At 37.1% G+C, this 14,192-nt stretch overlaps 2 protein-coding genes across 4 annotated transcripts in view; one reads left to right on the forward strand and one right to left on the reverse strand.

The window, feature by feature from the left end:
* Nucleotides 1–2,607, reverse strand: part of SERPINI1 (serpin family I member 1) — a 65,710-nt gene extending 63,103 nt beyond the window's left edge. Inside the window, exon 1 of one of the 2 annotated variants that reach the window (XM_039858023.1) lies at nt 2,163–2,601. The gene's annotated coding sequence lies outside the window, so the exon portion shown is untranslated. Of the gene's footprint in view, nt 1–2,162 lie in introns of both variants that reach the window. The other variant, XM_039858025.1, reaches the window with a different exon arrangement.
* Nucleotides 2,608–2,955: 348 nt separating this feature from the next.
* The window catches only part of PDCD10 (programmed cell death 10), a 42,093-nt gene continuing 30,856 nt past the window's right edge, over nt 2,956–14,192 (forward strand). Inside the window, exon 1 of one of the 2 annotated variants that reach the window (XM_039858026.1) lies at nt 2,956–3,161. The gene's annotated coding sequence lies outside the window, so the exon portion shown is untranslated. The remainder of the gene's footprint in view (nt 3,162–14,192) is intronic. The other variant, XM_039858027.1, reaches the window with a different exon arrangement.

Consider the following 14,192-nt stretch of genomic DNA (forward strand, 5'->3'; position numbering starts at 1 on the left):
AACAAATACACAAGTATTAAATATCGCTAATGATTTTCTCCCTCATAAAAACATGATCTTACTCCCAAATGATATAGCAACCTAATCTTTTTCAATGACATAAAAAGGGTTCAAATCTTGGAAACAGGCAAAAAAATCCGGTACTTTAATATCGCAAACTCATTCATTCCTACCAATATTCTATCTTTTATGATACCTTAGAGTAGAAGACCTATAAATAGTTGGGATTCAAAGTACATCTGAATTTCAAATTTGATATTTATTTTCTATCCTTTTACTTGATTATTAACTGACTCCCAACCAAACTCTTTCAAAAAGGTCTTTTAATAAAGACTCTGAAAGAACACCATTGCCAGTATTATTATTAATTATTATTATTACAGGGGAGAAATACACCAATGACAGCAAATGTTCAATTTCACAAAATGAATCAGTAGCAGAGCCTGAAAGAGATTCTAGGACTGATTCGGACAATCTACTTAATCACAAATAACAAGGGCAAACAATCTTTTCCAAGCCTCACTATAATCATTTTCACAGGGTCATATCAGCTATGTGAATTAATAGACTCTGAGGTGATATAGCAAAGATAAAAATCAGATCCTTACCATGGCTGCAAAGTTTAATGAATACTGTTGCTTTTTCTTTATTCTGAGGTCTCTGCTGCTTCTAATACTTACCTAATCTGCTTGGGGACAATTTAAAAGCAGCTGTTTTTCCTAAGATCTGTCAGTCTATATATTTCTCTGGCATATGAGAGTGTGGGAAAGGGTCCTGTAAGGGAGGCGTAAATACATTGATAAGTCACTTAGGCTTATCAGTAGTAACATTCCGTAGGAATGAACTTTAAGCTATGAATAGAATTCCTTCCAGCCATTTCTTTTCAAAAAGGAATTTTTGTGTGCCTCACAGAAATAAAATCCAAAAATCTTAAGTCAAGAAAGCATGAAAACAAGAAAATAGAAGATAATTACTCCATTTTATTGACCTTAGTTCAAATAAATCCAGATTAAAGTATTCAGGCAGACTCTGAAATATACAACTGTCACAATGAACGTATTTCAGAGCAAAATGTGCTGCAATCTGCTATGATTAAAAGCTATGTAACCTGGAGAACCTCTGTAACAAAAAAAAAAATTAGAAAAATTGTTTTTTTATCTACTTTTCTAAAAAAGGCTGTAATTTTGCCTTTGTTACACAAAGGTATGTGCGACTTTCATCTTTACATAGTAGTAAACATATTTTCACCCATAGGTATTTAATTACATTCAAAGAAATAACACATGGTTTAATACCAACAATGAATTATTATTTTGATACTATTAAATGTGTTTTAAATCTGAAGCCATCATAACACATTCTAAGGGTAATCTATGAGCACATATTCTCTAAACAGAAAAGATCCTCGCACAGCTTTTCTTGTACTTTTGTTTTTTAAACTGTACAAATATTACCGGACACAAATGAGAGAATAAGGAGCAACAATGAAGTACATCATACGTTCCTAACATAGGCTGAGTCCCGGTCTTTGTTTCAATATCTAGAGCCACTGTAAAAAAAAAAGCTAAGTATCCATCTATTAAAACACATTTTTACATTATTGCTGGCAAAAGTTATACTTCTGATAGATTCAGTCAATCTTAATTATTTCTGCCTACACTTGCTTCTTTAACACAGATCTCTTTCAATTCTAGGAACCAGCAGTACAACCACCCTAGGAAACAGGTCGGTAGCAGGACAATCTGATAAAAAAACGTAAAGGGTAGACGTTGAAGAATGCAAAGTTATTTTCCTAGTTAAAGAGTTCTGAAGTAATTCTGTAGCAATGACATTTTTTTTTTTTTTTTGCCAGCTACGCACCTATCCAGATAGCATCCACCTTGTTCCCAATTAGCAGGGCTCTCCTCAATCCCAGAACAGTTTTGATAGTACAACTCAAATCAGAAACACTAACCACGCCCTTTATACCCAGAGTCAAGCCACCTTTCGCTTCCCCCCACCCCCGCACTTAAAGTCCAAAAACGTACATTTCACCTAAAAGGGTTGCACCAGTTCTCTAACGCGAGTCAGAGACTGTTTTTAGCCGTGCCTTGTTATAATTCCTATTGGAAGATGATTTCTCCCGTGCAGTGTGTGGACACCAGAGAAGCACCCACGCTTACCTCCCACACACCTGCAAACCCTGGCGGGATGCGGGAGCTGATGCTCCAAGGACTGCGCTCGGCTCCGCTCTTTCTGCTCTTGCCTCTCCCGGGAAACTACAGTCCAGACTGCGCCTTCGGCGGCTACAGGGACCCAAGCTCCGCCTCCCCCTCTTCTAGTTGGCGAATTCGGCAGCTGTTGCTCCTCCCCCGGCTATTCCTGATGCTGCCTAGGCAGGAGGCGGCGGGAAGCTGCTACCCTGGTACCTTTCGCTCCCTGCACTTCTGCAGTTGTTCTGCCGCTTCCCTCCCCCTGGGGACCCTTCTCCTCTCACTCGGTGGCCTCACACCTGGAGCTGCCTCCCGCCCTGCCCCGGCGCCTCTGCGAGAAGTCCGGGCTCAACCTATCCCTCCTCGACCCACAGGTCTGGTCGCCGGGTGTGCCTGCTCCTCCGACCAGGATGCGTCCCCACACCGCGCCCTCCCTCCTCCCCAGCGATTCTCCCGATGCACCCTTTCCACCCACGCTGCGTCCACAGCTCAGTGATCCCACAGTCTCTACTTCGAACTCTTCCCCCCGACTCTACTCTGCTTCCTTCCTTTTTACGGCTAGACCGCCCCCACAAAGGGTGAGTTGCCGCGGGGCCAACCCTGCACCCTGATTGGCGCAGGTGAGAGCTGACCCCTCCCTGCTTCTTCTTTCCGTGCACTCTCTCTTCATTTCACCTCCTCCCGCAAAGGCAGGGAACTCTCCTACTATTGGCTGGAAGTGTCCCCACCCATCGCCTTAGGCTTCATCGCACCACCTGCCGGGAATTGTAGTCTTGCATGCACAGAACTTGCCGACGATGTCGGCGAGCGGAACTACGAGTCCCCATAGGCCCCTGCGCGACTCCGGCTGGGCAGGATTCCGGACAACGCCTGGTTCCTCTCGGGTCCTTCCGGCGTCGCCGGAGTGAATTGATCCGGGAGTTGAAGAGGGCTCCAAGGTGGAAAGTGAAGTGAGTGCCTCAGTTGCCGGTAAGGTGTGGCTGTTCTGTCTCAGTCCCTGTAGCCCTAGGCGGAGCAGAAGAGGTTTGGGCTCATACAGGGACTGTGGCTGAGGCACTCGGGCTTGGTGCTGGCAGGCGGAGCGGACGGGGCTCAGAATGGGGCCCTATGGGCGTAAGCGAGGTTACTCTACGCGAATGGCGTAAAGCGGGTTTGTAAATGCCGCCTGCCCTGCTCCGGTCCGAACGCCTCCAGGAAGTCTCTTCTAGGTGGGGCGGGAGGGGAAGGGCGAGGTTGGCCCCTAAGGGTACCCCCCGGATAAGTGAGAGGGCGGATGTGCCTGGGGTGGGGTCCTCTAAAGGTGTGGCTTGGGGAGGGGAGAGGCTGTTCCCCCCGCCCTGCTTTAAAAGTAAGATAGGGAAGGAGTGGAGGAAGGAAAGGGCGCTTGGGAGTCGCTTTGGGGGTGACTCAGGTTATACCCTTTGAGGAAAAGAGAGAACTGTGGAAGGGAGAGTCAGATGTTGACAGAGACCTACGGATTCAGTTCCATTTTTATGATATGGTCCCTCTAAGGAGGTAATTTTTCCTTAAGCAGAAAACCTTAACCATCTTAGATCTAATTCTTAAGATATGTTTCTACCTTTACTCTTTTCAAAGAACATTCGCTTTGGGATGCCGATGAGGAAACCAAGGGGATGAATTACGTGCCCAAGGTCACACCCGTAGGGACAGATCTGAATCTAATCCATTTGTAGTCTAGCTTTTGAATTAGAGCTGCTGCACCAGAAAGAGTTGGTTGTGTTTTTCCAGGAGGGTGGAGGAAGTTGCAAAGTAATGCATTTTATGTATTTCTAAGAAGCCGTTTGTGAGGCGAAGACTTTGAACAGGGGAGAAATTTCCTCAATAAAAGGACGCACTCTAACTTTTTGGAAAAATAAAAAAAAAAAATAGATTTCAACTTACAAATGCTTTTTTATTAAGAGTATATTAAATGATGAACTGTACTACCACTTGAAACGGTAGATAATGATATAGGAGAACGTCAAACAGTATATCTTATCCTTACAGGTAAAGATATTCTTTTCCTACCTTAGGACTTGTTTTCACTCTCATTTTGTGAAACCGACAACAATGGGATTGAGATTCTTTCACAAAACTTACTTTACGCATTTTTAGAATAATACAGCATCGAGAGTTTAGTGTACTCATTACTAGAAAAGAAGTTATATTGCATTTTTTGGAGGTAACATCACATTTTGTTAATTTTTATTTACTTTTATCCTAATTTTTTTGATTCTGGAATGTTTGTGTAAATAACATGAGGCTCCTATATATTTTTCTTAGCATCATCTATGGTTTTTAACTTATCCTTATTTTACATTAAAAGACATAAAAAATAGGACTTTTTACATATTTAGCAGAAAGCAGCATGCTTGTTCCTGTCTTATCTTGTATAGTTGTTAATATGACCAGTTATAGTTCATGAATATTACTGGATAGTTCTTTAATATAATTTTGGAGTATATTCATTGACATCAGGATTTCTTTGCAGTGAGTTTGTAAATAAGAATCAGCTATCTACTGAGCAGGTAATCAGTCACGATTTACTGTTGTGTAAGTTGGCCATTGAAATATGCTACAATTTGAATGTACTCTTGAAATTTTTAATACTATCACCTTTTGAATGCAAAAACACTTTCTAGGATCAGAGATCTTATGTTCTCCTATGATTGAAGTTAAGATGGTCTGGAAATTAATATGGCCTTTAAAATAGAAGAGATTTAGGGTACTTATGGAATGAAGTAAAATTAGGAGTAATGTAGCACCATGAGTAAGGCAGTACATAAAGAAGGAAGACCAACTAAACAAATGGAAAATTATGTGGGGGATAAACTGGCTTTGTGCTATATTAAAAAGATGCCATCATTTTAAGTAGATCACAAACTGAGCATGAGTGAGTGATAGTAAAGCAATAATGTATTTTCTAGATGATAGTGTAGGCATTTGCTTTTTGTCTGGGGAAGTGTGAAATGAGTTCTAATTTTTGGCATGCAGGTATGAGGTTGTGGAATGAGCTTTTGAACTAAAAGTTGAGAAAATTAAAAATAAGTACAATTAATATACTTGTTCAGCATGTGTTAGTGTTGGTCCATGGTTTAGTTCTGCCACTAACTTCATTTCTGAGGTCCATTATAGTTATAATATTTCACCTATTTGAAGTGGTGGAGTTATGTTTCTATCATATTTATAATCTTTCAATCACATGCTGGAGTACTATGATCATTTTGGGTATCTGCACAGAGTTATGTGTACACTTATATTTTTATAGTAGTTTGCAGTTTACCAGTGTCCATATTCTCATTTTGAGTTTTGCAGGAGCCTTATTTCAGCCTTTGGACATAATCTCTTACAGGACTTAGAATGTCTCCAATATACAGCTATCTCTTTCTTTTTCAGGATATAAGGTCATAAAAAGAGGACTGTGGATTATTATTATATTCCCAGTAAGTGGGTAAAATATTGAGTAAATGTTTACGAAGAGCATGAAGAAGTAAAGATTGATGAAGTGCAGAGTTGTTGTAACTGGTCACTGGTGAGACCACCAGGACTTCTTACTGCAGGTCTTGAGTATTGTAGACTCAGTCCCCTTATATTATATATTTTACAAGAGAAGAAGACTATAAAATGACTTCAGTTTTCAAATACTATTACTGTCTTAACTCTTTGTACTGACAATTTTGTCTCCTATCCAGCTCTCCATTTTTATCCCTAGCCTTTCTCATTTACTGTGCCTTTCGATTGCTAGATACATAAACTCCTTTGTGACTGGGAGGCCTTTGTACATGTTCTAGCACCCTTACCTGGACTGCTTCCCCACCCCTTTCCAAATCTGGCCAACTCCTAGTAAATTTTCAAGTCTCAGTTTAAATGTCATTCTTCAGGGGAACCTTTCCTGACCTCTTTGACCCTTCCTTCCTAAAATTAGAGTACGTTCCCAGATATCTTCATCATACTCTGTACTTTTCCTTTGCAGCATCTTCACAATAAGAACCTAACTGTTTCCATATTTGTTTGATAAATGTCTGTCTCCCTCTGTAGACTTTATGGTACCTAGGCAGGGCCCTCTCATTTGTTATGACTTAAACAGTTTCTGGCACAGACTAAGTGCCTAATACATACTTGTTGAATGAATGAATAAATGATCGAATGAATGAGGGCATTGATGCACAGAGGCTCCAGCACTCTGCTAGGGACAGAAATAACAGATATAAGTAAAAGAAACATGCTTCCCACCCTAGATGAAAAGGAGTTATTGACACAAGTTTAATATAAATTGTAGAAAGACTTTTGTTCTTTCTTGGAGGCTTGTAAAATCAGGATAGATAGTTTTCTGTGGGCAAGTGACAAAGGAGTCGTTTTCCATTACAGCAAACTTTTTGTATTTTGGAGACCCTATTACTGTTCTGTTTTGCAAGCAACGTTCATTATAACAAAATACAAACATGAAAAAATAACTTTTAATGGATTCTATTCTACTCTAATATTAATCTCATTTTGTCTTCAACAAAATCTATTTCCTTTTTTCTTTCCTTTTGATTTTTAATGTTGGAATCGTCCTTTGAATTTTACTTTAAGTATTACCTTCTTGAGACAAGGTGATTTTGTAAAGTTAAGTAGTGCTTCTTTCACAGGAGCTTATATTTCAGGCTTCTTGAAAATTTTCATTATTTCAGTAGGTCTTATGGTGATATTTTATTTGCTTTCAACCTGGATACGTATGAGAGTGAAAAGCATTATTTTAAAAACATGCAAACTAAATTTCAGGAATAAATCGCATTAGATTTTGACCCCAAAAACAAATTCTCTAATCCTTTGCAGTACTATAGTAATGGTATAGAATAAATTGACCAGCTCTGAGTTACTGTAGCCTTATATACTTTAATAAATTTATCAATTCACTCTCACAAAATATTGTCAAAAAGTGATTGCTGACATTTGGCTTTAAAATTTGATAACAATCTCACTTTTTATTATTAACAATAAGTCTTTGATAAGTGCTAAATTTACTTTTTAAAAAAGTCAGTCCTTATGTTATTTGAATTTTGGATTAAAAATTAATATTCAGCTAGCATAACCAGTATGTGGAGGATAAAACAGAAGTACTGTTTTTTGTATGTTGTTGGCTTATTAAAATCATTATGATAGATCATGTTACTAAGAATTTTAAATTCTATGATAATTTTTTCATTATAATATAAACTGTAAAAGTGATTTAGAAGTTTAAGAATGTGATAGATTGTATATATTATTACATTTGAAATATTACAGAAAGTTTCATTCTTGGAGACTTATGTTTTAGGAATACACACACACAATGTAAAAAATGAAAGAGCCTTCATTGCAGCAATAAAAGTAATTTGCAGAAAGGTAAACAGTGTAGTTTGATGGTCCATTTTTGTCTGTATGATGATGAAAAGTTCAGTTTTCTCATTTTAGCAACAAAATTATTTGCATTTTGGATGTAATATAATATTACAATCTTATTTTTGAAGGTCACTCTTACATTTTCTTATGTGTAATCTTTTTTTTAACCACCCAAAAAGTTAATTAAATCTATTCAATCTCAATCTTCTACAGTTGCCTAGAATCAAGTATTATTTAAAAAAAAAAAGAAAAAAAAGAGGATTTTATCATCAAGATTATGAATTATTGGGTGGAACGTATTAAATGGTAGTCACTACTATTTACTCAGGCCAGTCCCTTAGAAATAAATTAATGGGAAGTAAGTTTAGATTGCATAATAATGATAGTTAAGTTTATTCATCAAATATTTATTGAAGATATATTATGTGTGAGACTGCCTTAACAATTTCTTTGTGATGAACTGGGATATAATATGATAACCAATATTTATTGAACAGTAACTAAGTGCCAGGCATCATACTAAGCATTTTACATGATCTCATATAGTCCTTGCAACTCTCCTGTGAAGTAGAGGCACTATTATCCCAATTTAAACGATGAAACTAAAGTACAGAGAGGCTGAGCAACTTAACTGAGGTCACACAACCAGTAATTGCTTGGAATAAGATTTGAATCCAGGCTGCCAGACTCAAGACCATATTTTTAATCATTGCTGTAGAAATGATGTTAATGATTGAATGGAGGGCAGTTCGATTTAGAGTTGCAGTTACAGAGAAGTTGTATCTTAGATGCTAAAATCAGTGTGGTAGGCAAAATTACTCGTATTCAAACTTACTCCAGAAAATCCCTCTGAAGCTTACCACATTGGAGACTAACTTAACTTCAAAACAGCCAGTTTTTTCTCTAGCACTGGAATAGAATTACTTTTCCTTTGAGTGTTAGCTGAAGTGTTTGACTTGTTATTCAGCGACCATGTTGGAAAAGCAATATGTGTGTTATAATACAGGAACCACAGGGTGGTGAGCTGCTCATTGTGCGAAGAGGCATTGTGACTAAGTTTGGCAGGGGGAATTGCATATCCATGTCTCTTATCTCTTTTATTCTAGGGTTTATGTGCATGGAATGGAATTATGATCACCTATGTTTTTCAGTGGTTATTTTTGTTTTGTACTCAAAAAAAAAAGTTAATCGTGTCTGTTGACCTTGCTAGGATAAGTGTATGAGTGTGTACGCTCACGCACAGGTATGCTGCTGTAGTTAATGCAAAGTGGCAAGGTCTTATTTGACATGTCTTATTTATTGTCTCTCTTCCCTGCAGGACTGCACACCTTCAAGGGTAGGGATTATATCAGACATTTTATCACCATATCTCTAGCTAACAACTGTTGATGACTTAGACTAACTATGCAGAGTGCTGTGCTAAGTACTAGGAAATAGAGAGAAAGGAATAAAACTTCTTGTTAGGGCATTTATAAGTTAGTGGGTAGAAGAGGAAGGAGATGGTAAGACCATTATATGAATATTTAGCCTTTCTGATATATTTTTTTCTAGATTTTGGTGGGGGGGGTTGTTCATTTGTTTTGTTTTTTAACCTTTTGATTTCTTTTTCCCCCTTTCTGGTATATTAAGTACTTTCACATTCATCAGTTCATTTGATAATTTTATGCCAGAGCTGATAGGAAGGGGGAAAAATGATAGTTTCTCTAACTTACCATCTGGTCCCTGGCACTGAAACATCCTTCCCCAGTTTATTCAACCATCCTGTCTTCACAATGAACTGTAACTCCAGTGGAGATCGGAGTTAAGGAATGACAGAACTCTAAGATATGACACCCCTACTGCCTTCATAGATTATATAAGGTTGCTATAACAGAAGCTAGTTGGTAATGGTATATGAGTCAGACCTGACCTCTAGTCTGCAACTGTTCAGATTGTCGTAAGGTTTTATTAATGTAATTCCAAAGGATTTTAAATAATGCTGTGGTCTTTTATTCAGAAATCACATACTTTGTGGATGCCTTTATCCATAGTAAAATCAGCATTCTGACAATATTGAGAGAGTTTTGAGGCCCTACCTTAATTTTGGTGTGCTTCCTTAAAATATGAGTTATAGTTTTGCAGGTGTGGGTTACAGGAGGAATTGTATATACAACATAAGCAGATACCATACTATCTCCCTCATGCTTCTTGTGACTAAAAGTATTTGTATTTAAGATCAATTATGTTCTAAAGGTAAAGTTAAATGTCATTATCAAGATAAAACCTGTCTTTTTAGTATCTAGCATTAGACAAATGAGCCAGAGTCAATTTGTTTTCTGGGCTAATAATTTTATCAGCATTTATGTGCCTTTTGGTAGTGTTTTGGTGCAAAGAAATTTGGGAATAGGAAAAAATCTGAGGCTTTTCAAACTAGAGATGTGTATTCTGTCCCTTGAATCAGTTGTGCAGAAATATCTTAGAAGCCGGTGTTGGCTATTTTTGTTGTTCTCATTTTCTGTCAGCTAATTTAGAGGTAAGGAGCCCTTTGATTCTATTGTCATCTTTTGATTATCCTGTATAGATTATCTCCTTTTATGAATTATCTTAAGAAGGGCCTTGATTTCCCTCTGCCACCCAGTCTACTTCTGGGCCACAGCTGTCTTTATGAAGTCGATCTATGTACACTAAGAGAATAAAAAGTAATTTTAATATGAGCTTGGTAAATAGTTTTAAAATGCAGTTGATGATCAAATTCTTTAAGTATTCCAAAACTATGTAATTTGCCTTGGATGATTCGTAACTTTTTTCTGGTGGCCCCATAATTTATGCCTCCATTTTGGCAAATGGGGGAGAAGAGGTTTTTAAAATATACTATGTAAGCATATGGCCGTTATGAAATTGTGGGGTCAGGACTAGAGTGAGGCAAATGGGGCCTGGGAACCAAAATTTAAGAAGAGATTTACTCTGTCATGGAATTCGGAGCTAAATTTTGTGCTCTTAGTGTCTGGTTTGCCTCATCCTAGTTCCAGTCCTGATGCCATGTCAGATTTATAGAATTTTGTATAAAATATCAGTAACAACATGAATTGAATGCTTAATGTGTGTCAAGCCACTGTATCAAGTGTTTTATATGCATTAGTACCCTTAATAACCCTATGAAGTGAGTATACTTCAATCAGTATTTCCATTAATTTCTCAATGAGCTTAGAAAGATTAAATAACTTAAATGATACCACTCAGCTGAACAAAAATTTGAACTCAGGTCTTTGTTTCAAATCTGAGCACTTATCTACTGCTTGGTACAGTCCATCTGTGTGTAGAAAAACTTGATTACTACTTGTTCATTTTATACATTTTTGTATTGAGAAACTGGTCCCCAAAATATGCAAGTGCACACACTGATATGATTAATTTAACATTTAAGGTGAGTGAGTCAGAGGTCTCAGCAGCAACAAATTGAAGATCCGCAAACTGGTTCTGCTCAGTACCATAAATTGACCTTGAATCAGAGCCACATTCCTGCTGGCTTCAGTCTCCAAACATTGTACATGGAGCCTGGGGGTCTCGGGCTATAAGCTAATTGACCCATGGATGACACAAAAAACAGAGCAAGTTAGTCTTGAAGTAGTTGAGTTTGGCAGACTAACTTGTCTTGTACAACAGGATATATAGTAACTCAGTATCTGTCACCATTCAATTTTGTTTCCTAATGTGAATTTCTGTGGACTTTTATTTATTTATAAATTGTGAAATTTGGAGATTGGCCTAGATAATATATAATGACTGTTTTTGCTTTAAAATTTTAGGTCTTAATATTTAAGTTTCTTAAACGTGTAAACATAAGACAAGTATAAGGGTAAATTTGGAGATTTGGAGCTGAATTATAGGAAAATCTGGATCCAGATATCTTTTGCTAGCACTTAGCCTTACTTTTGAGGCCATTCACTGTTGCTCTTCACAGTGCTTTGTTAATAATGCTACTGTACTGATTGGACTAGAGCACTGGTTTTTAAATTGTAGAGAGGGGTGTTTAAGAGTTTCTGTGAGAGGTAGGGGCTAGTAAGTTATAGTTACTTCATACATTTGTCAGATGAATGAGTGGTTTAGTGGTTTATCTCATATAAAGTTTGATAAAAATTTTGAAAAACAAATAAAATACAGTTCTGCTGTTTAAAGAGGTTTAAGAATTACATATCTTCCCCCTCTTTATCTGGCTTTCAAGAGTCCTTGATTCCCCTGGCTAGGTTATTATGCCAGAGACCTGACTTCTAGAAAGAGATCTGATCTTGTCATTTTAGATTAAAATGTACTTAATCGTAATAGCAAATATTGAATGATTACCATGTGTCATGCACTGTTCTAAACACTTTATCCATAATAACATATTTAATCTTTACATCAACCTTAATAGATACTGTTATTACTCCCATTTCAGTAGTTGAGAAAACCGTAGCACAAGGAAGTTAGATAGATGACTTACCTTGGATCACACAACTAATAAGTAGTAGATCCATATTGAATCCAGACAAGTCTGGTTATAGAATCACCTTGCATATTACTCACCTTTCTAATGATAGTGCTATTAATGTTGGCTAAGTATAATTGAAACAGTAGTATTTCTGTTTTCCTTTAGGTAACATTGTGGATTTTCACATTTTTCTTAGAACATTATGGATACTTAACCCTATATAGAAAAATAAAGTAACTTTTAAATGAGTGATTTATAAGCATGTTTAGAACCAAGTCTGCTTATTAGTTAAGGAATACTTGTCTGTAACTCTACAGAGGTTAACAAAAAATGATGAAGTAAATGGAGTTAAATTTAGAGGATTTATACATTTAGGCATTTTTCTGTAATTTGCCAGTGTTATCTGTTTTCAGAGACATCTTAACAGCTTTCTGATATTTTAGTTAGAACCTCTGTTACTTAATAGCTCAGCAAATGCTTATTTTGTCATTCATGTTTACAGAGATATTGAAATTATCTTTTTTTTATCTTGTATTTTAAAAAACACTAAAGCCGAGTCCTTCAACCAGTTAGTGGTATCAGATACCCAGAAATGGTGGTATAAGAGAGAGGGTGCATTTAAAAATTTGGGGTCGAATGGAGCTGACCTTCCAATGAGGTGATAATTTACTGTAGAATGTATGCTTTTTTTGAGTAGTTATTTAAAAGTGCAAAAATACAGTGCTTAGTAACTTAGTGAAATGAAATCTTCAATATAGAGGATTTGTGGTTTGATTTAAAAATTACCTCATCTTTTACTCTCACCATATCTCTTTCAAATATACAGCTCAATTTTTGTCCATATTAAAGAAGAAACTAAAGCATAGAGAAGTGAAGTGACTTGATCAGACATGGTGGTTTATGACATGACAGTACCAAGAATTGAGCCCTTGTTATCAGACCTTAATTGTTATGCTCTTTTCCCATACTTCTCTCTCTGCACCAATTATCTGTTTGATATTTTCAGGAAGCCTTTAAAAACTTGAGAGAGAGAGAGAGAGAGAGAGACAGACACACACACACACACACACACACACACACACATGCCCATGGCAGAGTGTCATATATTACACTTTCCTTTAATAAGAGATTGTTTCTGGATGTCCTAAGTGCAAAATTCAATAAATACTAAACTGACAGCGTTGCATAATCAGGGAGGTTGAGTTCTACATTATTTAAAAAGAAAACTATAGAATGAAAGACCTCGAATTATAGAAAATGTAATTTTCAGAGGAAGGAAAGAGATGTAGATATATCTTGAAGGCTTCAAGCTCATTGTAGTCTAGGATCTTCTGCTTCATTCCTCTGCCTCCTTTGCCCTAGCTTCCTCCTCGAAACCTTTGTCTCTTGTTTGGAAGTAGCTACAACATTTTGACATGAGAAGGCTGAAAGGTAGGTTGTGATATCACCTTTCCAGTTATGTGAAATGGCTAGACTGAGCTACAGTGCCTTTGAATAAGTTCAGTTTCTCTAGGAGCCTGATGGGTATAATATGTGATGCCAAGTGCTTGAGGGGAAAACAAGGGGTTGTCAGTTACTTGAAACCTTGAATCAGCCAACTATTGAGGATCTCTTTACTAGGATTTTTTGATTTGAAGGTATATATATGTTTTAATTTCCTATGAGGTTGCTTTTGAACCTAGAGTAGATACTGATATGTAATAAACTTTTATTACTGAATTTTAGAGTTCAGGGCCTTACGATGATATAATTTTACCCCATTTCTGTTTCTGATGGGGAAACGAGGCCAGTGATGAAGTGAAACTTCCAGAAAGTCAGAACCAAAAACCTTATTTCAGGTGCTTAGTCAATTTTAATTTTACATATGTCTCTGAGACTGTCCTTAGCAGCTAGGACTTCTGACTCTAGCCAGTATTCTTTCTATACCAGTGGTTTTCAGCCTGCCCAGTTCATGAGCATCATTTGGGCTTTCTGCAAAAAATACAGCTTTCCTATACCCTTCGTTGGAGATTCTGAGTTAAGTAGTCTTGAGAATGTGTGTTTTATATAGGCACTGAAGTAATTGTAATGGCTTAGGCCGCCTGACATTTGGAAACTGCATCACTCTTGCACCCTCACCCATAGAAAAAGTTGCATTTTCTGCTAAAAGTTATAATTTTTTGGATCTTGCTTATGTGTAAAGCAAGGTT

The sequence above is a fragment of the Pteropus medius genome, unplaced genomic scaffold (genome assembly GCF_902729225.1).
Source record: "Pteropus medius unplaced genomic scaffold, Ma_sr-lr_union100, whole genome shotgun sequence".
In the NCBI taxonomy this organism is placed as follows: domain Eukaryota; kingdom Metazoa; phylum Chordata; class Mammalia; order Chiroptera; family Pteropodidae; genus Pteropus; species Pteropus medius.